Source organism: Anas acuta, chromosome 8, assembly GCF_963932015.1.
Source record: "Anas acuta chromosome 8, bAnaAcu1.1, whole genome shotgun sequence".
Lineage (NCBI taxonomy): Eukaryota > Metazoa > Chordata > Aves > Anseriformes > Anatidae > Anas > Anas acuta.
Window position 1 is genome coordinate 26,061,306 of NC_088986.1, and position 23,955 is coordinate 26,085,260.

The 23,955-nt window shown below is 39.2% G+C and overlaps 1 long non-coding RNA gene across 4 annotated transcripts in view; it reads right to left on the reverse strand.

Annotated features, from left to right (window-relative positions):
- The window catches only part of LOC137860594 (uncharacterized), a 116,289-nt gene that overhangs the window by 2,963 nt on the left and 89,371 nt on the right, over positions 1 to 23,955 (reverse strand). For 3 of the 4 annotated variants that reach the window (XR_011099071.1, XR_011099072.1, XR_011099070.1), the window contains 5 exons: positions 8,989 to 9,085; positions 5,767 to 5,939; positions 4,779 to 4,859; positions 795 to 975; positions 348 to 661 (listed from right to left, as the gene is read on the reverse strand). This is a non-coding gene — a long non-coding RNA (uncharacterized lncRNA). The remainder of the gene's footprint in view (positions 1 to 347; positions 662 to 794; positions 976 to 4,778; positions 4,860 to 5,766; positions 5,940 to 8,988; positions 9,086 to 23,955) is intronic. The other variant, XR_011099073.1, reaches the window with a different exon arrangement.

The following is a 23,955-nucleotide window of genomic DNA, read 5'->3' on the forward strand; positions in this document are numbered from 1 at the left end:
TTGGATATAGTTTTCCACCACATTTGTCCAACCAAATCCATGTAAACTTTGAGCAAGTTTGGCAAGAGCCACGGTGGTTTTGTTTTTACAGCCATACGAAGGGAAAAAATCCCTTGTGTATTGGGTATTCCTTGAAACGGGTAAAGTCATTGTGGTAAAATGTGTTTATGTATTCTAAGACAATCATAAATCAAGACAAGTCTTTGAAGACAATTTGAGGTAATAATTTCATGCCTGTTTCTTAAGTTGCCTAGTCTACATAGCTGCCTAAATGGGTAAGTGCCAGTGTAAACAGTCACTACTAGGTGCTGCCAAATGAAATCATCACCCTTTTTAGTGCCCCTTACCAAAGCATGCTCCTCACTGGCAGCCTTCAGTACGTATGCAAACCAATGAATCATCTTGTTAGCTCAGAGGATGACAGTGAAATTAAATTCCTTCTCTTCTAAATGCAACAGTTTAGTCATTTGAGACAGGAAATCGCTTTCTGTTGGGAAGCAGTATTGGGTGAATCTCAACCAGTTTCCAGAACTGAGAAGGGCTCAGGTTGCAGGAGAAACGATGTGATTATGATGGGCAGGAAGCAGAACAGGACAAGTTCAAGCAAAGACTCTGTAGAATGCAATAGCGAATATTACTCTTGATTACTCTTCTTTAATAGCTAGATCAAAAAAAAAAAAAAAAAAAAAAAAAAAAAAAAGTATACCAAGATTAATTCCTAAATACATTAGCTCCTAGAGAAGCTTTTAGAGAATCCTATTCAAATGTTGGGATTTTTCTATAAAAATACTTGCCTGTGCCCGGCATCCCCCCAGGGCAGTTCTGCAGAAGCATCTTCACAAGTGATGATGTAAAGGAGGAGATGCAGTGAAGTAGACGGGGAAGCATGGAAACACACCTTGCTCTTTTTCTCTCCCACATCTATTATTTCGCATGTGCTATAGCCCAGCTGTGGTACCTCACTATCAATGGAAGCTGGCAGAAGGATCAATGAAAGGTTGTCATGAGAAAAGGAGGGTGCAGGCTGCTCAAAAGCACATTAAGAAGTATCTCCTGTTGAGGAACTTCACCAAAACTGATTGTGATTCCTTTGTGTCAAGACAGAGGACAAATTTTGAGTGTTGTTATATCTATTTTTATGATACCAAGATCTCTCTAAGAATTTATGAGACTCTCTCTTTGGATTTACTTATCCCTTCAGGAAGTGTAGATTATAGATTAGTCATTTTAAGCCAGCTGACCTCAGTCACCTTCATTGACAGGCAAACTCAAGCTTAAAGTGAAAGGATTCCCGGGATCACAGGTTTCTACTAAAGTAAGTGCACGTGCTATCAGAGTACTCAATATGAGAAACATTTATATTTAGTTCCAGAATTATTAATTCTCCAAAGTGGTCCAGATTTAAATGGAATTAAATTCAATAGTGAATCCCACCTTACATAATGATACACGGGACTAGAAGCAATAACCTGCTGAAAGACTACGGAGCTGAGCATATCTGGGGCATTTGGCTGACTTGGAGCAGACTTCAAAGATTGCCTGAAAAGTTGCTGCCTTTTGCAGAGCTCACTGTAATCTATCTGTAAATTTTCACAATTTTCAGGACTGTTTTATGTGCAAAAATTTCAATTTAAAGATGAAATGATATCCTCAAATATTCCAGATGGGTTAATTACATTCCCTACAGCACAATTGAGCCTGAAAAAGTCCCTTGTAGAGCTCTCAGGCTCTGATCTATCCAACTGCAGCTTCCTTGCATCTCTGACAGACAAGGAGGTGTCCCAATATTTTCAGTGTCTTTTCAGTGTCTTTGCAAGGCTACTTGAAAAGGAGGAGAAAAGAAAAAAAAAAAAAAAAAAAAAAAGTGGTGGGGGGGAGGAGTTCTATCTATTGGAGATACCAAAGAAGGCAATAAACAATGCTGTGCTTTTCTGGAATGAGTTTTCTTAACGGTTTATGAGAAACATTATCAAAGCTCCCTGACGTGATTTCAGAATTTGTAGTTATTTTGCACAAGGGAAAAATTAGGAGAAGATGAGGGATTCTATTATAAGAGGTTTATTTCGTGCCCTACTGGAACACCATCCAGATATTTCATCTAAAGACTTCATCAAGAGTAAAGATTATACGGGATCAGCTATCTGAAATTAATTAAATGCTGGAACATTTTCTTGGCTGCTAGATGTCTGAGAAATCTGGAAATGGCAGATGCCAAACTACCTGCCATGTGTGTACTTCCTGTAGTCTTATTTTCCTAAATGAAATGTAGTTACCACAGAGGATATTTGGAATTGAGAATGTAAGATCAACTAGATTTGGCTTTCCTAAATGTGGTCTATCTCTTAGCAAGTGTTTTATAGTTGCTATTACAACTTTGTGGAGAAGTTTTTCTCATTAACAATTGTCATTTTACATTTTCAGCGTGGAATAATTAAGATATTGGTCTAAGTTTCAAGGCAGCATTTTAGAGTTTTAGCAAATTATTTCTTATTGTCTAATTGGGATTACACCATTAGCACCCATTGTGCAGTAGTAGTAACCATTTATGGATTACAAAGATATAATTTGTAAACAGTTATTCATAGTAAATACATAATTCCAACCTTGAAGTAACTAATAAATAAAGTTGCATTTCCGTTATTTTTAATTTAATAATATCTCTAAGAGAAAAAATCTGATATCTTTAGGTCAGTTTTAGAATCATGGAATAATTTAGGCTGCACGGGACCTCTGGAGGTTATCTGGTCCAACACCTGCTCAAAGGGGTCTCATTGCATCAGGTTGCTCATGGCTGTGTCCAGTCAGGTTGAACCCTCCAAAGACCACAATCTGTGCTGAATGCTGGTTACTGCAATACATTAGTAAGAAACTAATTTACATGCAAAATTATTCTACAGATTTCTGGATACAATTTGAAATGTTCCACCTTCTCTTGGAGTTTTTTTCTCACTCATTAAACTTTCTTGATATACTGTTCAATAATTGTATATCAGAACATGGTGCCTGGTGATAGCCAACAGGTAGCAGGAGATATTCCATCCATTTAGGTGATAATATTTAAATAGCTTAGAGTGCAAAAGTTACTTTAGTAAGTAAAATCCTTTGATTACTTTGTGATTTACGGCTTTTTTGTTTGTTTGTTTGTTTGTTGTTTGTTTTTTTCTTGTTTGCAAAGCTCGTTATTTTTTTCCAAGCTATTTTAAAGCTATCCTTCATTGTCTCAACAATGAATTCTCTCAAAGATTTTCTAGATATTTTATTTAACTTACAGTATTTTGATTTCTTATGCAAAGTTTTACTGGTCTTTCATTTATACTTTATACTCTAATATTGACACAAGCCTTACCTGACATCAAAAACTTTGTGCTCAGCCCTGCACAGATGCATCAGGAGAATTGCTGCAATATTGGAAAACTGGCAATTAACCTGTCTTCATGCTTCCCAAACTTCTTTTCCCTCCCCTGTGTGTCAGTTAGCTTTTTCTGCCTCATCCTGTCCTCATCCTTGGTTCTGTATGAGGGGAGTTGTGGTGATTTCTGGGTGAGCAGGAGCAAGACTCCATTCTTCATTTTTCCTACCTTGAAACATACTCATTTCCATCCAAAGTCATTTTTCTGGCCAACCGTCTCTTTGAAGTAGCAATGCTACAGTCAAATTTCCAGATTTAATTTGTTCTTAGGCTTTTGAGGGTGACAAAAATCTGTAAATTGTTATTGTCATCAGTACTTAAAAACACTCCCTTATGAAGTCTGTAGTGATCTCATTCTTATTTCTGGACAAACTCTGGGGAAATAAAGCCCATCCCAGGGGCAGATGCAGCTGTTGTCTGGGAAAGATCACAGGAAGGTCAGGGCCCTGGAAAACTGAACCCATCGTCTTCACATCCTGGTTAAAAGCCCATTCCTACAGGGGCTGAGTCCATGAGCCCCCTGACATGAGGGGACTTCAGAGACCCCTGCACAGAGCTCCTCTGATCTCTGCAGAACTGGGGAGCAGTGTTTATTGCCTCATCCCTACCGGCCCATCCTATCTCCTTTCAAGTTCTACCCCCTCTTTTGTGCAGACCTCGGGTCAGAAGAGTTCTGGTGCCAGGAAAGCAATTGTGATGACTTTTGTGGCAAAGAGACAGTCTCAGAGGCACGGTTGATCCTTGTTCCTTTGGTCCCAGTCGCTGGCAGAAGAGAGGTGTTGGTCAGGGCTAGTGCTGAGAGCCCCTTCTTCTACCTTCCTGGGAGACCAGGGCTGTGCTAATCAGCTCCCCCACTAGAAATGAACATGGGGCATTTTGTTTAAACTGAGAAGCTGATAGCATTGAACCCATCTATTTGTATAAACTAGCTGGCTATCTTCTTGCCATCTCTAATGTAAATCTACTACGGTATTGTGAAACTTTATTTATTTTACGCTTGCAGTATTTACCAAAGCAAATCATACAAAAGGGGTCCTTTCTAACTTCCATACCATTTTTCTACTGAATTATTTGTTGGAAAGATATGTTCATGTATAATTAAATGTGGCTTTCTTAAACCTTTGCAGTTGGTAGCTTAATATATATTTTGTTGTACTTTGAGTACAAAGGCTATATTATGCTTTTGTTGGCATCCTTACTAGTTAGTATGCCAACCGCATAATTTTGTTCTCTGCTATATGTCAGGATTCGAGTGCCGAGGGCTCAACAGGTGGTGCTGGGATAAAGTTCTGGCAAATCAAATAGGTAATGCAGTTATTTCTTTTGTCAAATTATAATTGAAAACAGAGACGAGTAAAATGAAACTCACATTTTCCTGGTGCAAAACAGGGTTTAGAATTAAATTCAAATCAGTTTCCATGACAAATGCACATTACTACTGGAGCTTGGTCTGTAAATAAACATGCAACACCTTAGTTTTGATGTAGAATGATTTGTTCTCTGTAAATTTAAACCTTAAACATCAGCATTTAAACAATAACAGAAAGCAAGAGTCCTCCATGATTCTTCTGTCTCTCTTGTACATATCTTGCAGAAAACGTGCCAAAAGCTTCAGGAGAACTTTGAAAAGATTTAAATCTAAAAAGTCAGAGAATTTGAGACAATCTGTGATACATAACTCGAATGTTTAACATCAAGAGTTTCCTGCCATATTGTTTTCTAATCATTGCTATAACCACGATCCCAGTAGAAAATGATAAATACACTGGAAATTCCAGTGAGTGTGCTGAATGAGGTGCTGCTTGTTTTATGCTTGACTTGGATAACATTTATTAATCCTAAAATCATAAAAATGGGTTAAAGCCTTCTACAACAAAAATACAACAAATCATGTATGCATAACTTGTTTTTCCAAATTGCATATAAAAAGACCTATGCTTGCAAGCCTATCCACTGTGCTATTGTAGCTGATGTTTTTACACTGAGATGTTTTTATTTTCCTCTGAGGACCTCTGTAAATCCAATGCATATAATCTTATCTACAGCTCCTACAAACACTGGTTTTACTTAGTTTTCTGTTCTTCCTCACTCAAAGACATTTCTCCTGAACTGTAATTTTCTTAACTCCAGTTCCATAGACTGATCACAAACATCTTTATGACCCTTTCAAGCTCTCATTTTACTGAAGGTTTTGTGACCACATAGCACATCCTCTTCTGCCACTTAATAACTCATTCCATAAGTGATCAAAAACTAATCAGCATGAGAAAAGGCTGTCACTTTCAATCCACAAACTTTGTAAGTTTTACTTTTTATTTATTGCAGTTACGATTGCTTAGTCCCAGCAGAATACATACCTTTCTCTCCCACGCCAGCAGACTGAGGTTGCAATGCTGACTCCCAGGGCTGCAGGCAGGTGATGGAGGCCTGAGGTGCCCTGAACCGAACAGGATGACAGATCCCAGGGTAAGAAGCCAGCGCATTTCAAGATGGTTTTGAGAGGAATTACACAGGTGTTTAAGGAGACATTCTGCAAGAAACAATCAAACTTCACAGAAATCCGAGAGTGAGCATTGGAGATGTTTTGGGGAGTGGGCTAGTATATGGCCAACAGTGCCTAGCACATACCACCAGGGTTAGCTCCCCTTGCAGTGGTGTCAAATACCAAAGTTGTGCATGGAGGTAACAAAACTGGGAGTATTGGGAAAAAGTAATTAGGGATGGGTTGTTTACCTGGGAGGAGGCATGGGTGATACTAGCACCTTAGAGCAGGACAATAATCCATCGTTTTCATCATACTTGTATCAGACTTCTTGGGCATCAGGGAAAAAGCACAGGTCTTAGCAAACATAAAGAAGGGTACCCCCTGAAAACATGGTCCCTCTCCAGCCTTCTTTAGTGATGTTGCTCCCAAGCTTTGAATACATTTAGATCCGAATTTGAAATCTGTGATTAAGGCACAATTCTGTATTTTGGCATGTTGCATGCTATTTTCCTTTGTGTGCCTTAAGCCTGCACAGTTGACTCTCTGTACCCAGCATGGCTTGGTAAAGCTCTCAGCAAGCTGTTTAGAGAACCCGATGGCTAGAAGCCATATCTCAATGTGGATCCCGTTTGCTCTGTACTCCCCACAGTTCTGTGGGTTTTGTAATTGCTACTTTACTTCAGGAGTGAGTCTAGAATTCCAAATTCAACATTTACAGGAGTTGAAAATGGAGTAGAGATTGACTGGATTCATGGAGAGCTACTAAATTCATGAACCTTTAGGCTGTTGGTCTTTGGTGGGTCAGCAGTTTAATTTCTTTATACTTTTAGATGTGAAGATAGCTGGAACAATACTTTCACTGAGAATAAGAATCCCCATTCATCATACCTCTCTTCCAATATCCATGCTTGGACTGAACATATTCCTGGGGAGATTGCTTCATTAACCTAGCAAAGTTTTACCCAGTTTTCTCAGGATTTAATCTGGCACCTTCACTACAAGGGACAGACTCCAGAGGCATGAAGTGTGCTACAGCCAAAGTATTATTAAAGTCTCTGCCTCTTCAGAAGTCCAAATGTACACTACCACATTTCTAGATTGAGCTGGGACCTGCCGTGAGGACTGATTCCTGCTCTCTCTGATTTGCCATTAATGTTCAATGCATGAGAGAAAGTGTTCTTTTACTATTATTTTATTTTATTTTAAATAACTGTGTTGAATGTTTATGTTAAACCTCAGGTAGCTGTTTAGAAAAGAAATAGCTGAGAAGCTGATAATGTACCCCTTTCATTGACAAAAGATTTATGTCTTGCCTGGCAGGACTTCATACTTACAGAGCTCATGGCTGACATAGTCAAACACAAACAGCACGTAGTCCAGTGTTTATCCAGGGGAACTGAGACTGCTGCTCCCACACTTTTTTGTGTGAAATTAAATTGGCCACGTTGATATTGGCAAAGATTTAAAAACATGATAAAATTCCTATTAAAAAGGGGGGAGAGAGGCTCAGAAGCAGTTTGAATCAATGAATATTGTACAAAAATAAGTATGCATGAACATTTCTTCTGACCTTCTACAGGAGCCATCTGTCTAGTTGCAGGGCACCCTCTCCCTTGTGGGAGTGGGTGAAGAGTTCAGCTAATCTTAGTTGTGAAATGAGAATCTTCACCGAGAAACAAGTTCCTGAAATTCAAAGTTCTGTTATTCCATACAGTTCCATTACAGGAAAATGGCAGATTCTTCTGTGGTACTTACGAACACAGTAATAGCAAATTTTTCAGATTTTTTACAGAGCTACAAATCTGAGTAGAATCTGCCCTTTCCTCTTTCACGTACAGCATTTGATTAATCGAGAGTTCAAAATATAATACCAGTTTTATATTTATCTCTTAGAAACAGCTTGTACCAGGTTTGATTTTTTTTAAATAACTTTTTTTTTCTGTGTAGTTGTTTGCCATCACTTTCTGTGAGGGTGCATAATGAAATACAGAAACTTGGAAGCAGAGAAACATGGGGGCTGGGGATAAGTATGTGTATGCTGTGTATATGTGCCATGAAGGTACGTATATACATCTCACTCCTAAGCCTGGAACCAGGTTTCCAGTTGTTCTTGAGTTTACATGCAAAAAGATGTGATTTGATAACAGCATCTCTCTGTGTTATTAAAAGATGGGGGATAAAAGCAAATTGTCCAGGACAGAAGTAAGATGGATATCATTTCTCCTCTCTACCAGTCCTCTTGCAGTCCAGAAATACATGCTTAGAGTTGTATTTTCATCTCAGTTTGATGTAGTAGGTTTTAGCTATTCAAATCCCTTTTTCCATTAGTGTAAGCTAAGCTGCTCAGGCTTCATGTGCGGATGTTGCCCTACTTTTGTTGCTGTCTGTGGGTTTTCAGTTCAATTTACCTGCTCTACTCTGCCAGGTAATTGAACCCTCATGGGGCTCGGGCTGGTGTGTACTCACAGGCTACATCACCTGCTGTACCCACCCAACCTGTGATATATCTCGTGCTTTCTTTTCCCTTTCAGACAAAGGCAGCTGCACTCACAGGAACACAGACCTGGCAGGCAGCACCCCACTGCCAGGGCTGGGAGGGCTCCCAGCTCATCTGCCTGGGCTACTCAGGTCGGCAGGTAAGAGCTGGGAGCCTGTATTTACACACGCCTGTGCTTGTTCCCACACCCTGCTCTGCCATCCCACCACAGCTCACAGTTAGCCACTGTTTTCTTGTGGTTCTTGTATACGTGCTTTTTGAATGCTTGTTTCACTTGCCTTTATTATAATTCTATCTTTATTTATTCTTACTACAAATAATGTAAGGGATGGAGCCTTGATCCAAAGTCCCGTTCATCATGAGACCTAGCATGTCTACCCTGCCTGGGTTCCAGGCATGTGACACAAGGCAGTGCCTACCAAGATGACTGTCACTGAGTTCAGAAGTCTCCTCACACATTGCATTTCACCAAAAAAAATATAAATTACTTTATTTCTCATAGGACTTGAGAAGTTGGAAACTCAAGCTAATGTCTGTGTCTGCAGCTCCTTCCACTGGGGACTATGCCTCCTCTGGCACATGTGCCCAGCATCTTACCTCACAGTGGGTAACCCCAAGAAGGTTCTTCCATGGCTGCTGCAGAAGAGCCAGGCTGCATGCCATTTACTCCTGTGAGCAGCTGCACCATTCAGCTCTGGAATGACAGTATAATAAAAAATAAGAAGGCTGAGGCTTACGTGAAGAGTGAAGGATGATGTAAGACACTAACTGAGATACTTGGATGCCAATACCACTTAGTGGTCAGACACTCAGCAGAGCTAAAGTGCCAACTTTCTATTTACAAGGGAAAGAATTATGTACTAATATTGCCATTCTCAAATGTAACTCCTCACAGAAAGACAAAGTTAGAAATGTCCATCTTTGCACCAACTTAACTTAAAATGGCAAAGTATATAAAGGAGCAGCTAACACAGTCCTTACAGAGTTTGCTTAAAGCAATAATAAAGGTTCAGCATAAATGTGTACCATTAAACAACCTCTTCAAATGTCAAAAGCAATTATCCTGTCAAAACAGCAGAGAATAAGGCTATGAGAAGTAAAAAGTCATGTAAGAAAGTAAGTTGTGTCCAATGAAGAAATAGACTCAGAAAAGTTAACTAAAACCACAATAAATAAATAAAAACAATGTTTTTAAGAGTCTCTTGCTAAACATAGAAATCTAATAATAAAACTGTATTTAGTTTCCTCAGCCTATAGAAGGCTACCACTGAGCTGGTGGTGCCAACACATGACAGAGCTGTAAAAAGAACAGTTATAGAAAATAAAACCATTGCAAGAAAAGTAAATGCATCAGTAATCAGGACAGGGGGGTTCCTGTCAGACCAAAAGTGTCTTCAGGACTTCAGCAGATTAAAGAGTCAAACAAGTACAACACTTGAAGCAGAGGCATTCACTCTCAATTTCTGAATGTACTCATGTGAAATTGCCAGTAACAATTGTTTGCACTGACCTTAGTACCACAGGTAGGGAAAAGGAAGATGAAAGTCTGTGAGAAAGGCTTCAGAGGTGACCCTGGGAACTAGGAACTAGTAAGCCTGACTTCTGAAGCAAACATACCGAAGTTGGAAAAAAGAATCAAATTGATTGACATGGGAAAAAAATACATTCCTCAGAGAGGGGTTCTCCTGCCTCTTGTAAAAGACAGTTGTGTTTCCCAAATCTAGTAGAGCTCTGTGGAGAAATCAGCAAGATATTCTTCTTTATGAGGAAAGCCCAGCTGCCCAGTTAAATGTGCACCCTTGGAGACACAACTGCAGTTGTAACTAATATTGCTGGGCTTTGGTTTCCTTGCTGGATGGAACTGAATTTTCTGTGCTTGTGATTTTTTCTGAAAGCTGCAAGCCAAATCTCACATGCATCAATTAGACTGTGAAAATGTACTGCTGGAGCTGCCTATGGAATATAAGTTAATGATAAATTGCATGCATGCCGGAGAGAGACATAACAGAGTGTTATTGCCATTGTTCATCCTTTGGTATTTGGTCTGCAGAGTCTGAGCTTGTTAATCAGTAGTAGGTCCTGCTTTTACTAGGGTACGTTCAATGCCAAGAGTGAATTTCCTCTATATGCCTTTCCACTGCAACCTTTGCCAAAGCTCTTTTGTTGAGTATGTCAGTCAGCTGTGCTCTTGCTCTAATTGTGCCAGTAACTCATGTCTGGAGATTATTCATTCCGGGTCCGGTGCAAGTAGCATTGTGTCTGAAGCTTATGGAGACACTGCTTCTTGTGTAGACTCAGCTGAAGGTAAGTGTGATTTTGGCCCTTTCTTCAGGTGCACTGGAGCTCTGAACAAGGGGTTTTAAAGGTGCACCAGGTGAAAGACTGTAAAAATACTAATTTCTGTATTGTGCACAAAGAATAAGGAGTACAACAACTTATGTTGTCTGAGTGCTCCTTTTGGGAAAGATTTGATCTTGTTCGTGAGATTTGTTTGAGATTGTTACCAAGAAAATAGTAGCAGCACTGTCAGGAAAATTATTTTGAATAGTATCTAAGTACTAGCTACAGCAATACTAGTTCTATCACTAGCATTTCTTCTTCCTCTGTATGTCTGGGGAGATTGTATTACAGTTGCATGTAAATGCAAAACCAGTTGTATGGCGCAGACTGCTTCTTCTAAAGAAAACATCAGCTTGAAAGAGATCAGCCATTCCTGGTCAGAGAGAATATACCATGTATTTGATAGAAGACAACAGTAATTCTTATACGGTTGTCTACAGTGTCAAATTCCACTTAGCACTAATCAGGACAGATGCTAGACACATTCTCTCAAGTGAACTTAGTGATCTTCATACGTTTAGAGATAAGCCATTAAATAGACAACAGAATAACTCCCTTGGTTTACTCCCCTTTTCAGACAGAATGGGAACAAACATTAAAGAAAACTCAGTGAAGACAAGATTCCCAGAATGTCAGAATAAAAAAAAAAAAAAAAAAATCAAAGGCCAGATCTCCAGGTATGTGTTTGAAATACTGTTCATCCTTCCCATGTTTGGCTACCTTCCCATCCTTCCCTTCCTTAGCTACCTTTGAAGGTCACAGCCCCAAATTATATCTGTACAATATGTATGGTGCAGGGAAATATGGGTGGAGAATTGAGCCCCACCAGTGTTTTGCTCCACAGGAATGGACTGAGACAAGTGAACTCTCCGGGCATTGTGAATTTCCCTGGGTCCTGGGAACTCTGTGACTAGGATTATGTGAGGAAGAGTAAAGCTTTCTGATGATCTCAGCTGAGCACACCAGGTCAGTAAATGTTACCATCTCTCTAAGGAACACTGGGAAGATACCTATCTTGTGCTTCCCCCACTTCCCATGAGTTTGTCACCGATGGGGTAAGAGCAGATGCAGTTAATGGTGTTCCTCTATCAGTGCTTTCTGAGCATGTTTTTTTCTTCACAATGCTGCATTTGAGACATTCACATAAATCAAATGTCCGAATGGAAACAAAATGCTTAAGACAACACTGTCACCCATCAGTGTAGGAATATGTCTCCCTTCTGTGTGCCCAGGGACATGGGCAGTGTGAGACCTGATCTTACCCAGAAGTGTGAATGGGGCTGCACTGACCATCATGCCAAAGCTATTGTGGTGAAGGGAGGTGCACCATCCTGTCTGTAAACACAGTATGTGTTTGTGCATCATGGCTAGTTTCAGAACAATAAGATAAACAGAAATGTGCTAGGGGGTGGGAGCTGCCAGTGCTGATTAGCTGGTATCTCACAGGGGAGCCTGTTGGCACATGACTAAATCATACATTATATAAAAACTTGGGTTCACGATTTATTTTTTTTTACTTTGCTAGCAATATGCTAACATTTAGTATGAAAGCTAGTCAAAGAAAGAGAAAAATATCTGATGTTACCATCCTGTTTAGAGCAAGATAAAGTTATTTTCATTGTACAGTGGTAGTCTGGATGAAAACATGTTTCTTTGTGGTACTTACTTTTCAGTTTCGCAAAGCTATTTTTGAAATACTCTTCTGTTGGGATACATGCTGTTCCAGCTTTCATCCTTGATAAAACCTACAATAACTAAGGAACAAACCTTACAAAGTAGTTCATGAGTAAGTGGAATTTAATGGGGTCAATTATCCCCACATGCTTGTGTGCAGGTTTCATTAATATTAATAGGTCTTAGACATGCGTATTGAGCTGAAGAATAGGCTATCATTGGCCTCTACACTCTATTTTGTGTGTGCTGATTTAGAATCATTTAAGAGAACATGTTAATTTTCAAATATCTAGCATGCTAGTGGGAAAAAAAATGTCTATTACTCCTGCAAGATACAGAAAAGTTGAAAGAAATAGATTAAACATGAGTGAAACAGCACAGATCCCGTTTGCTTATTCCATAATTTAGAATCACATTACATGCATGTCTCTTCATAAATATTTAATGAAATGGAAATGAATATGTAGCAGCCAGGGTTCTTCCCTCTAAGGGTTAAGTTCCATTTCTGCAAATTGGTTTGTGCCCTATTTCTGTTCCTGTGTCTCTGTGCATCTAGACATTTTCTTGGCATCTCTAACTCTTCTGAGGTTTCAGGAGATCTTCGGAGATTTCCTAGTAATTGACCTGTTTGGATTGCACATGACTGGCATTTGCTAAAAGATAATACAGTCCTGCATTTTGTTGTTAAGTGCTGGTCGTGTTATTAACTTGTGGCCAAACCAGAATAAAGGCTCAGGAGACATCATTTTCCCTTAGACAACTTCATTTGGTTCTTACCGTAATCTCCATTATAAATGAAGCACTTTGGTCTCAGCTTAAGAGAGTCGCATATTCTTTAACTTGTCAGCTGTGTTTGTCCAGTAATGAATACACCCACTTTGCTTCATTTTTTTAAGATGTTACTGTACACTAAGGGTAAACAATCAACATAACATCAAAGTCAGATGATTTAACCTTCTGCCACTTCTCTAACCACTAAAGAGTTCCTGCCACTGCTAACTTGGTATTGGAACATGTGTAAACATTTTCTGAGAAAACAGGATTATCAAATGAAGGAAAGCTGATGCTGTCTCCTTAGGAAACAGGAATAATTAATAAGCTTAGGTCTGCCCAATCCCAAAGGAGTCTGAATGAGCCCTATTTGTTTTAGGTTTATAATGTAACAGAAACAAATCTTGCCGCTAGCTACAAAAGCATCATTCTGGAAGAACCTTCAGGTTTACTGCTGCTGTCATTTCAATTGCTACTATCTCAGTGGAACATAACTGATTTCAGCAAAGTTCATGATGTTTGGCAGCAATTTGAAGGGCCAAGAAAACTAAAAATGAAATTAGATTCTGAAAACAATGAACATTAGCCAGATAAGCACATGCAATCTACTTCGTGCTACACAAAAATTAAATACTGCTGATCTTTGCAAGTAGCAGTGACAACTCAAATATCATGCCTTTGGGCCTGCAATAACCTGGAGGCTAATTAACTGCAGAGAGGGCTTTTTATATTACACTTTATATTAAATAAATTCAGCACAAATCCATAGAGACCAATAAGCATTTTTAGGCAGTCTAGCTAAATTTTACCCCAAAACTGATCAGGCTACATACGATTCTGGCTTGTGAGATGTCTGATTAATGTATTGTCCTCCAGTAATGCAGATGCTTAAGACAAAAAGACCAAAGAAGGGAGGAAGGCAGAGTCAGTATAATTTTCATGATTTTGTATCTTTTTTTGGATAAAAATGTATTTTACCTCAGAGCTCTGTTATACTGCTCTCAAAATATATCATTTTAAAACCAGAAGTTGATATGATCAAGTGAGGAAAAAAAGAGGCAAAAGAGAGCAGGCCTAGTGCTCTGGATCTTCATTTCAGGGCTTATCCAAATATTTCATAATTTCTCAGCCAAACCTGAAGATGTACACTAACTAGTAATAGGCAAGCAAAATGCTGCAAGACCAAGTGCAGGACACGGTATGGGTATCAGCAAGGGATTTCTGGGGGGGGGCAATAAAATCATGCTTTGCTTATAAAATAGGTAGCTGCAAAATAAGACATATCTCATTTTTTATTTCAAAACTAGCCACTATGTGAGCCAGTAATCTATGTCTGAACTGATTATACTACACTATTGTCTTCTTTATGAACACTTCCAATGCAGTTATAAACTGTTGAACATAACAGGGAGAGGAACCAAGTGGAATCTTGAATCTTGTTAGATCCTTTAAGTTGGATAAGTTTAAGAAGCAGTTTCCATGGACTTCTCTGCATTAAAATGGCAAAACCTCTTAAAAGAAAACCTCTATCATTCCAAAATAAGTGCCAGGTGTGGAGACAGTATCTGGTAGATGGTGATGTCTTGAGAGATCTGAAATATCAATAGGAGCTCCTCAAGCCCACCTCCATATTTTATGTCTCATTAGCAGAAATGTGCTAAACAGAGCAGCATGAGACAAAAAGAAACACCACCTGCATTGCTTTACCATACTTCTCAGACACCCCAAATCCAAAAGTAAAGTAGTAGATACTGTTGGATTTTACAAAAATATAATAAATAAAATAAACCTGTACCATACTTCACCACCAGTATGAGTCAATTCTCATATAGGACCTTCAATGGGTAGTGCCAAAATTTATGCAGAAAGTAGGTCGGGGCAACCTTGTAGCTCCTCAAGTTATGAGTCCACTAATAAACAGTGTGACAACCTTTATCAGAATAGTTTTATCCAAAAATTAACACGTTTTTTTTTAAAAAAAAAAAAAACATCAGAGGTCCTCAGCTGTTCCCAAATGGAGGTTGATTCACATAGATTTTCTAGATATTATAGATAAGGCAAAGTTGCTGTGTTTTAATTTCCATATGGTCAGAATGGAATAGTAAAGTAGCAAAGCTTTTTATTCATGGGCTAAGTTTTGTCTCTAATATGCAGCTACCCTTTTTAACCATTTTTTTTTTTTTAAATAGCTGCTTAGAAGTTTCTCAGTCTCAGGATTAAAATAAATACTACTGTTAAAAAAATCTACTGTTAGATTCTACTAATCTAGAATCTACTCTAGGCTGAGTCCACTGGACAAAAACCAACAGATTCCACAGTGTTTTTTGGAAAACAACAGCTGAATCTCATGAATAAAATGTATAGTTTTTGAAAAAAAATTAAAGAAGAATTTCTGTTGTAGTCAAGAACCTTTGTTAATGAGATCCAGATAGATTTACATTTTTAAAAAGCATAAAATTTGGGGGTTTTGCCATTTAAGTCAACAACTACTGTATAAATTACATTCGTTAAGACCCCTTGGCTCCAACCAAAGGGTATTAAGAGTCTGTCTAACTGTCTGAGTTATGAAGGGACCAGGTTAGAGGAAGTGGAAAAACGGACAAGCTATAGAATATCCATTACTAAAATGACTAATATTACTACAAATCTCAGTTCCAGTTTCTTTGGCTACTTTCATGGAGATTTAAAGATAATTAGAGGAAAGGTTCAGGAAAAAAAAAGAAAAAAATAAGAAAAAACGATGGACAAATCCTGCAAAGGGAGGTCATATTTATAAATGCTCAATATTCCTTCAGGTTTATTGTAAATGATTTATGAGGTGCTTCTTAATATTAAAGTTCTTCAAGAGTTCGTTGGAGAGATGGTCAAGATTAGTAATGAACTAATTGTCATAGGAATAAAATCATTGCTAGCTGTCTCCAAAAATCTAGCAGTTTGCCTTCTGTGGGTAAAAATGAGGTAATGTAGCAAAGTCTTATGAGGAAAGTTCTTATGAGGAAACATACACAGTTTTTTAGATCACAGACAATTAAGATTAATGTTATATCCCACACTGTGCTGAAAGGGATATCGTGCCTGCTTAAACTTGTATTTAAAAACCATCTAATTTCTTTGTTTTTCCTTTTTTTTTTTTTTTACTTTTTTTTAAAATAACTGTTTCCTATTTCAATAATATAACTTTTTCCTTTCACACATATTGCATTTTCCTCAACTTCAGTAATGAAAATAAATCAGTTATGTTCACTTTTGTTTAAAGCCAATTTCTCTTTCAGATTTCCATGCAGCAGCAAAGTACATGTATATCAACTCTGAACTCAGAGTTGTAAGTGAGGGCATTGAGGACAACAGATATATAAAATAGATTTCTTTGTCTAATTTATGGAAATATTTCTACTGCTTTTCTATCTTTCAAAATCTTGGAAAAATTATCCTTGAATTAATCTGACAAATTTGTTTAAACTGGGCATGTGGTAAAGTGGAAGATCTTTTAGATAATCATAGAATCATTAAGGTTAGAAAAGACCTCCAAGATCATCTGGTTCAACCACCTCCCGGCCGCCAGTACCACCCACTAAACCATGTCCCTAAATACCACATCCAACCTTTCCTTAAATACCCAAAGGGACAGTGATGCCACCACCTCCCTGTGAAACCCCCTCCAATGCCTGACCACTCTTTCTGAGAATAAATGTCTCCTAATTTCCAACCTAAACCTTCCCTGGCATAGCTTGAGGCCATTCCCTCTAGGCCTATCACTAGTGATCTGTGAGACAAGGCCAACCCCCAGCTCCCCACAGCTTCCTTTCAGGGAGTTGTAGAGAGCAATAGTGTCTCCCCTGAGCCTCCTCTTCTCCAGACTAAACACCCCCAGTTCCCTCAGCCGCCCCTCACAGGACTTGTGCTCCAGGCCCTTCACCAGCTTCATAGCCCTCCTCTGAACATGCTCCATGGCCTCAATGTCCTTCTTGTACTAAGGGGCCCAAAGCTGAACACAGCACTCGAGGTGCGGCCTCACCAGAGCAGAGCACAGGGGGATGATCACCTCCCTGGCCCTGCTGGCTGCACTGTCCCTGACACAAGCCAGGATACCATCAGCCTTCTGGGCCACCTGGGCACACTGCTGGCTCATGTTCAGGTGAGCATTGATTAGCACCCCCAGATCCTTTTCCTCTGCTTTCGAGCCACTCTGCCCCAAGCCTGTAGTGCTGCATGGGGTTGTTGTGGCCAAAGTGCAGGACCCAGCCCTTAGCCATGTTGAACCTCATCCCATCGGCCTCTGCCCATCAATCCAACCTGTACGGGTCCCTGTGTAGGGCCTTCCTGCCCTCCATCAGATTGACGCTTCCCCCCAACTTGGTGTCATCTGCAAACTTACTGAGGGTACACTCAGATTCCTCACCCAAATCATCAGTAAAGATATTAAAGAGGATGGGCCCCAACACCAACCCCTGGGAAACGCCACTGGTGACTGGCCACCAGCTAGATTTCACTCCATTCAGCACCACTCTTCAGGACCAGCCATCCATCTGGTTTTTAACCCAGCAAAAAGTGTACCTGTCCAAGCCACGGGCTGCCAGCTTCTCCAAAATACTGTGGGAGACTGTGTCAAAAGCCTTGCTGAAGTCTAGGTAGACTATGTCAACAGCCTTTCCCTCATCCACCAGTTAGGTCACCTGGTCACAGAAGGAGATGAGGTTGGTCAAGCAGGATTTGCCTTTCATGAACCCATGCTGGCTGGGCCTGATCCCCTGGCTGTCCTACACATGCTGTGTGATTGCACTCAAGATGACCTGTTCCATCACCTTCCCTGGCACCGAGGTCAGGCTGACAGGCCAGTAGTTTCCTGGGTCCTCCTTATCACCCTTCTTATAGATGGGTGGCACATTAACAAGTCTTCAGTCATCTGGGACCTTTCCAGTTGATTCTATGGTTGACCATAATGTTTAATTTTGATCTATTCTCTCACCATTTTGCTGGTTTGGAGAAATATACATTGCTCTTTTAATCATCATCTATGACAGTTAGTTAACAAACTCGTAAGCAAAGTAGATGGATCAGTGTAAAGCAAGAACTCTCCGGTTGCCATGCTTTTCCTTCAGCCCTTGAAGAACTGTTACAAGAAAGTCTGCCCAAAATCCAATCCCAAAGCAAATACCAAAATGTTTAATTAAGCACTTAGGTTTGGTTTGTGGCTGTGTGTGTCTTTCTAAGCTACTTGTTTTTCATTTGGTCACAAATACTGGCACCTTTTTTTTATGTTTTGAACATCAGGAATTCAGCAGGAATTAAAGTTGTAATTAAAGTCTTCTCTGGTGGCCTATATAGCACTGTAGGAAGCATTTGTATATAGATGTAAGATGTCTTTCATTAATCAACATTTCAACTTTTAACAGAGTAAGTTACTTCTCAAAAGAAGAGATGACCTTGGTAACCTCCTACTGGAACTCTTGTGTTTCATCTTTAACATGAAACAGTCAAGCAACGACATAACCCAAGCCGCACCCAGGGTAAGGCTTGCTCACAAATGCACTTCTGCTTGTTTCTGTGCATGTTTTCAGAACAGTTCTGTCTAATGTCACCATCTTCTGTAATCAGGCCTGCCTTTTTTGGTTACTTGGAGAGGAATTTTGTCCCCCAAACCCTGCACTGATGTTGTCTATAATGCTACAGCTGTCGTGCCATTAACTCGGCTTCCAGGACAGTGACTACTGATGCAATGAGCAGGCAATTACTGCACTCTCTCAGAGTGACCAGTAGAATCAAAAATGTCTGCTTGAATGTATTACTTCATGACAAATTCTGAGAATCTGAATCTCTCTCATGTTCACAAGACTGAACTACTCCGTAACTGTAGCAAGCGCTTTAGCATTTGGAGGAAATTAAACTAAATACATCTTGCCAACAGCAAATACTCGAAGGACAACTTTTATTTTAATTACTGTAGACATAGAAAAAGGAGTTCTTTAAGGAAGTCTGTCAACTAAGAGCTATATATAACTCTTAAGGAATTCCTTAGTGATTTTCCTGGTTAAACAGATTTCCTTAAAAAATTTGTTTGCTGCACAGGCTGGAATTATTGTAAAACCAAATACTCATTTTTCAAAAGTCTGATCTGACTTGTAATGCTAACACAGCACATAGTAAACACACACCCATTGGACAAGTCAGGTTTGTCGTATTGATCTTATAAAATGACTAGGCGTTGCAGAGCCAATGTCTGGATCTATTGAGAAAAGGTCCAGAATGAAGTGTTAACCATTGGAGTTAAAGCTCTTTCTCTCATTGATTTCAGTAAGCGTTTTTCCAGATCCAAAGCCTTTCTATTAAGCTTAGTGGTCTTTCAGCCAGAGCTGTGATATTCGTTGAAGACAAAGAACAGCAAAGTTTGTCTGATCTCTTTTGAGACTCCAGTTTCAGCTAAATAACCCAGTGGACCATTCTCTGAATTAGCATTGCAGAATATGTACCAGCAGTGAGGGTACTGCTAAACTGCGAGCTATCTGAGAGGTACTCCAGAACAAGGAAAGCAACAGACCATGCAAACTGCATGCAGTCCTAATTTTGTGCTATTATGATGGAAAGGATATTTTTAACCTTTTATTTCTTTCCAGACTCTAGGATTAATTTCTTTCTTTCTTAGCCTTACTTTCTCCTTATGTATTTCATAATTTGTTTATTAAAATATAAGTGAATAACATTAGCTGTTCTGGTACTTACCTTTGTAAGGAGTTACCCACTATAGATTTATAGGTGTAACACTATTATTTTATGTCACAATGCACTGCTCTGAGGATTAGTGAAAGACCTGTGAGTAGGCATACACTGAGACAAATTCGAAAAGGATGGGTAGAATAGATTGAGAAAAAGGAACCACAGAGAGTCAGTGTTAAGGTAAGTGATAAAAAGAGGGAACAGAAGAGGAAAAGCAGCTAAGTGAATGGTATGTAACACCTAATCTAAAGCACATTTATCTCTCCTTCAGCACATACAAAACTTATAGCAGATTCTTTTTATGGTTACTGAATACCCACATTACCTGAAATTAGAATTTACTGTGCTGTGTACTAAACCCTAACATTTTAAAATAAGCTTCATTATAAAGATATTTATTAATCCGTAACCAAACCATCAGCTCTTACACTCCCACTATATTCATCCCATTGTCTCCCAAGACGAGTACCATGAAGGTATGTCAGCCATAGAAATATATTTGATATGCAACTAGTAACAGCAACTATTTTCTGTTCCTTATTTCTTTAGCGCTATTTTAAATGCACGTGTATGTTTGCTTTGCAACTTAGCTTCTGAGACGGAAGGAAAAAAAAATGACTAATTTCTACAGATGTGAAAATATTTCTATAATATGTAAAATCTAAGTAGCTCTTCATTCAATCACTTTCTCAATGAAAATAGGCCAGGATTAAAGAAATCCAGGGAAAGAGAAAAGATTAACCTAGAAAAGGCTGGATTTATTGCTTCCCACTTCAACAGAGTCCTACAAGGACTGGGTCACAGTGCTACAGCTCTCTCATGCATGGCAGGGGTGGGCATGGTTCCCCTGCATGCACGCAACACATCAGTTCATGTGAAGTGAATCAGGGACAGCACAATTATTCAAAGGAGGAGGAACATACAATCTCTGGCAGCACAGAACTGAGTTTTCTCTCTGGTTTCATGCAGTTAACACAGAGCAGAGGAGCCAGAGAGTATGGCAGTATAATGGAAATAAATGACTTTGCAGACCCAACAGAGGGAGGTGGGGGAGAAAAAGCATCCTCACCCCCAGCCCCAATGACTGTGTAAATCTGTCCCTGCCAGGCGAGCTCCGGGAGGTGCTCAGCGACCGCCACCTCCCCAGGAGTCAGTGAGAGTTCAGGTGCTTACTATGTCATCAGGCTTGACCTTCAGATGCGACACTGCCAGGACGTTTGTTTTCCCACAGCAGTGATTGCTTCAGTCAATTATTATTGCCCATCCTAGAGTGCAAACACATAAGGACTTGATTTACAGTGCAAAATATACATCCTGAATTTACTTCCTCTTTTGTTTTTGGACTGTCGTAGCATCTCCAGCTTAAAGAGATGACAGCAAATTACTTCATAGGTAAATATATCTATGTATAGGGAAGGATAAATATCAGTCATTCAGGTCATTCTGAGATGAATGTTCAGTATTGCTTTGGATGGGTCATGTCAGATGTGACAATATATTTAAAGCTATTTGCTTTTTCTTATAAAAAAAAAAAAAGGAAAAAAAAATATTTTTCCTGTTTTTCCTTGAAGAAAATATCATTAGCAAATTTTTGATTTGGCAATCTAACCTTTAAATCCAGTTTAACACAGATTTAAGATTGTACATTCAGTTCTTTAAGCAATGTTTAGGTATTACCAATATACTAAAAGATAGATGAGGCAGCCTCGTGGTAATACAGCTTTTAACCTTTCCTCTCCTCTACCATGACGGGGGAGAATTACAGTAAATGATGGTTACCTTGTCTGCAGTATGGACAATTGATTTGACCTCACTGCATCTGATGCTCTAATGGACTTTGTGGCTGAATCCCTGGAGATATAAAATATGTCCAAGTGAATTGGTGCAGGTTAAAGAACGGACCCGCTTTTCATGGCTGGCTCAAGCTATAATAGATCTCCCGGTTGTTCTGAGAAGAAGATTAAAAATGATCAATATCCAAATCATTAAAAAAAAAAAAAAAAAAGTGGTGGCTTCTGTAAATCTACCTTGGGTATTTTTTTCCTGCTGATCACTGGAGGGGGTTGTCTATGTTGATGACATGAATTTCTATTACAAAGGTTTGCTTCTGTTTACTCTCTAGTAACATGTTCCCTTTTATATTAAGAATCAGACACACGGATGGCATGAATCAGCATTGCTTTCCTGAAGTCATGCTTGTTTACACCATGAAGAGTCAGGCCTTAGGTTTATTTAAGATAGATAAAATAACAATACTATAATATTTCCTGGAGCAGAAAATAAAATCAAGGACAGATTTCAGAGAATGATGGCAACTGTGATAACTGTGAATGTCCTTACAGCTCTGCTAGCCACAGTGTCTAAGACAAAAATAAAGGTCTAATTTAGTGAGGGGAAAAGAAAAAAGATTTTCCTTGGCTGCTCTGAGCCCTTCATTTGGCAAAGTGCAACTCAACATCTTGTTTATCCCTTCCTACCCTCTCACGAATATGTCTGTGCCCTTTTCCCACCAGCATACACGTGAGCTGAAGGCGAGAATGGGCCTGTCCAGCACGTGGAGCTGCAAGGAGAAAAGCTTTTAATGTCCCATGACTGGGAGCTCACCCAGAGACCTTCCTCTGCACACAGCAGCGATGGACCAGGCAATTTCAATGGGATCATACGTATACATTTACTTAACTCCCTGTAAAACCCAAGCCTTTAGAACACATATGTACAGCTGTTCCATAGGAGGCACACCTATATTACAGCATGTAATTAGTTAATAAACTTGAAATCTAGAGGAGCCCAGATCTTTAACCTGGAAAGTCTGAAGTTGTTTCAATCTGACTTCTCCAATTGTTTAATGACAATAAATAAATAAATAAATAATTCCAAAGTCTGTGTTTGAAGGTGGATGTACTTTTTCCTGGTTTTGAGAAGTGTCAGTACATAGGAATTGAACTGCCTTATCTCAACTGCATTAGATTAACTGAGCAAGTATGAAGAATCTTCTATTACAAAGGAATGGATTCTCGTTAGCCAGGACAATAAAATTATGCTTTGCATCTACATAAATGGCATGTAAAGAAATCAATGCAAATGTCCAACAAATTGTAAAGGTTTAGAATGTCTTTTATCCAGTTGTTTGTTGAACAGTATTTACCTTTAGCCTTTCATAGGTTGTTAAAAAAAATGAATGTGTAATAACTTCCTCTGAATGTTTCAATGTAAGCTAATGTACTCTTTCTTTATATAAAAAGTAAAGGCATTTTGAAGCCTTTTGCTCAAGTCTCTGGGATTGTCTATACTCTGTGGCTAGGGCTGAGCTGAATGCCTAGCATCCATGGGTAGAAGAGGGAACAACTGCTGCCCCTCCGAACCAGCTATTCTTGTATCTGGAAACATTGTCAGGTGCAAGCATCACGCCATCTGAAAGGCCAAAGTTGAGCACTACATTATTGGAGTAGATGACACCTTATTCTTATTCTTCAACAATTCTAACAACTTAGAGTCCCTCACTGTCCCTTTATGAACACAGATGTCATTTTGATGGGGGGACAGCCAAAATGACAAGAAGGTGACCTGTCGGTGAACTCAGGAGCAGGTGAGGCCTGTCAGCTTCTAATTTGAAACTGGTGTCAGTCCTGAGGAATGGCTGGTATAATCACATTTGTAACTGATATCCTATAAACTCTGCAAACATTCACAGTGCGCCTGTTATGAGTAATATGAAATTAACAATTCGTGTTTATGACACGAGACACCAACTGAATCAAGTAGGTTTCAGTAACTGGATCAGCTCTGTCTGTCTTCCAGAGCAGCACATCGAACTGCTTCAGCCGGAGCCAAATGACTGTGTGCTTATGTTACAATAGGCATTGTATTTATTTTGAAGACAAACTTTTGTAACTAGGTGTAAAGTGAAGACCTAAGAACTAAGTTCTGGTTGAGTTATTCCATGTAAAGTTTCTCTCACTCAAGTCCAGCCCTCAAGACGTTTGTGATTTTTAAGTTAGAGTTTGGGACCTAACAAATCCCATACTGTATCTCAAATTTTCTGAATAACTGAAGGGAAGGCTCTGTGTA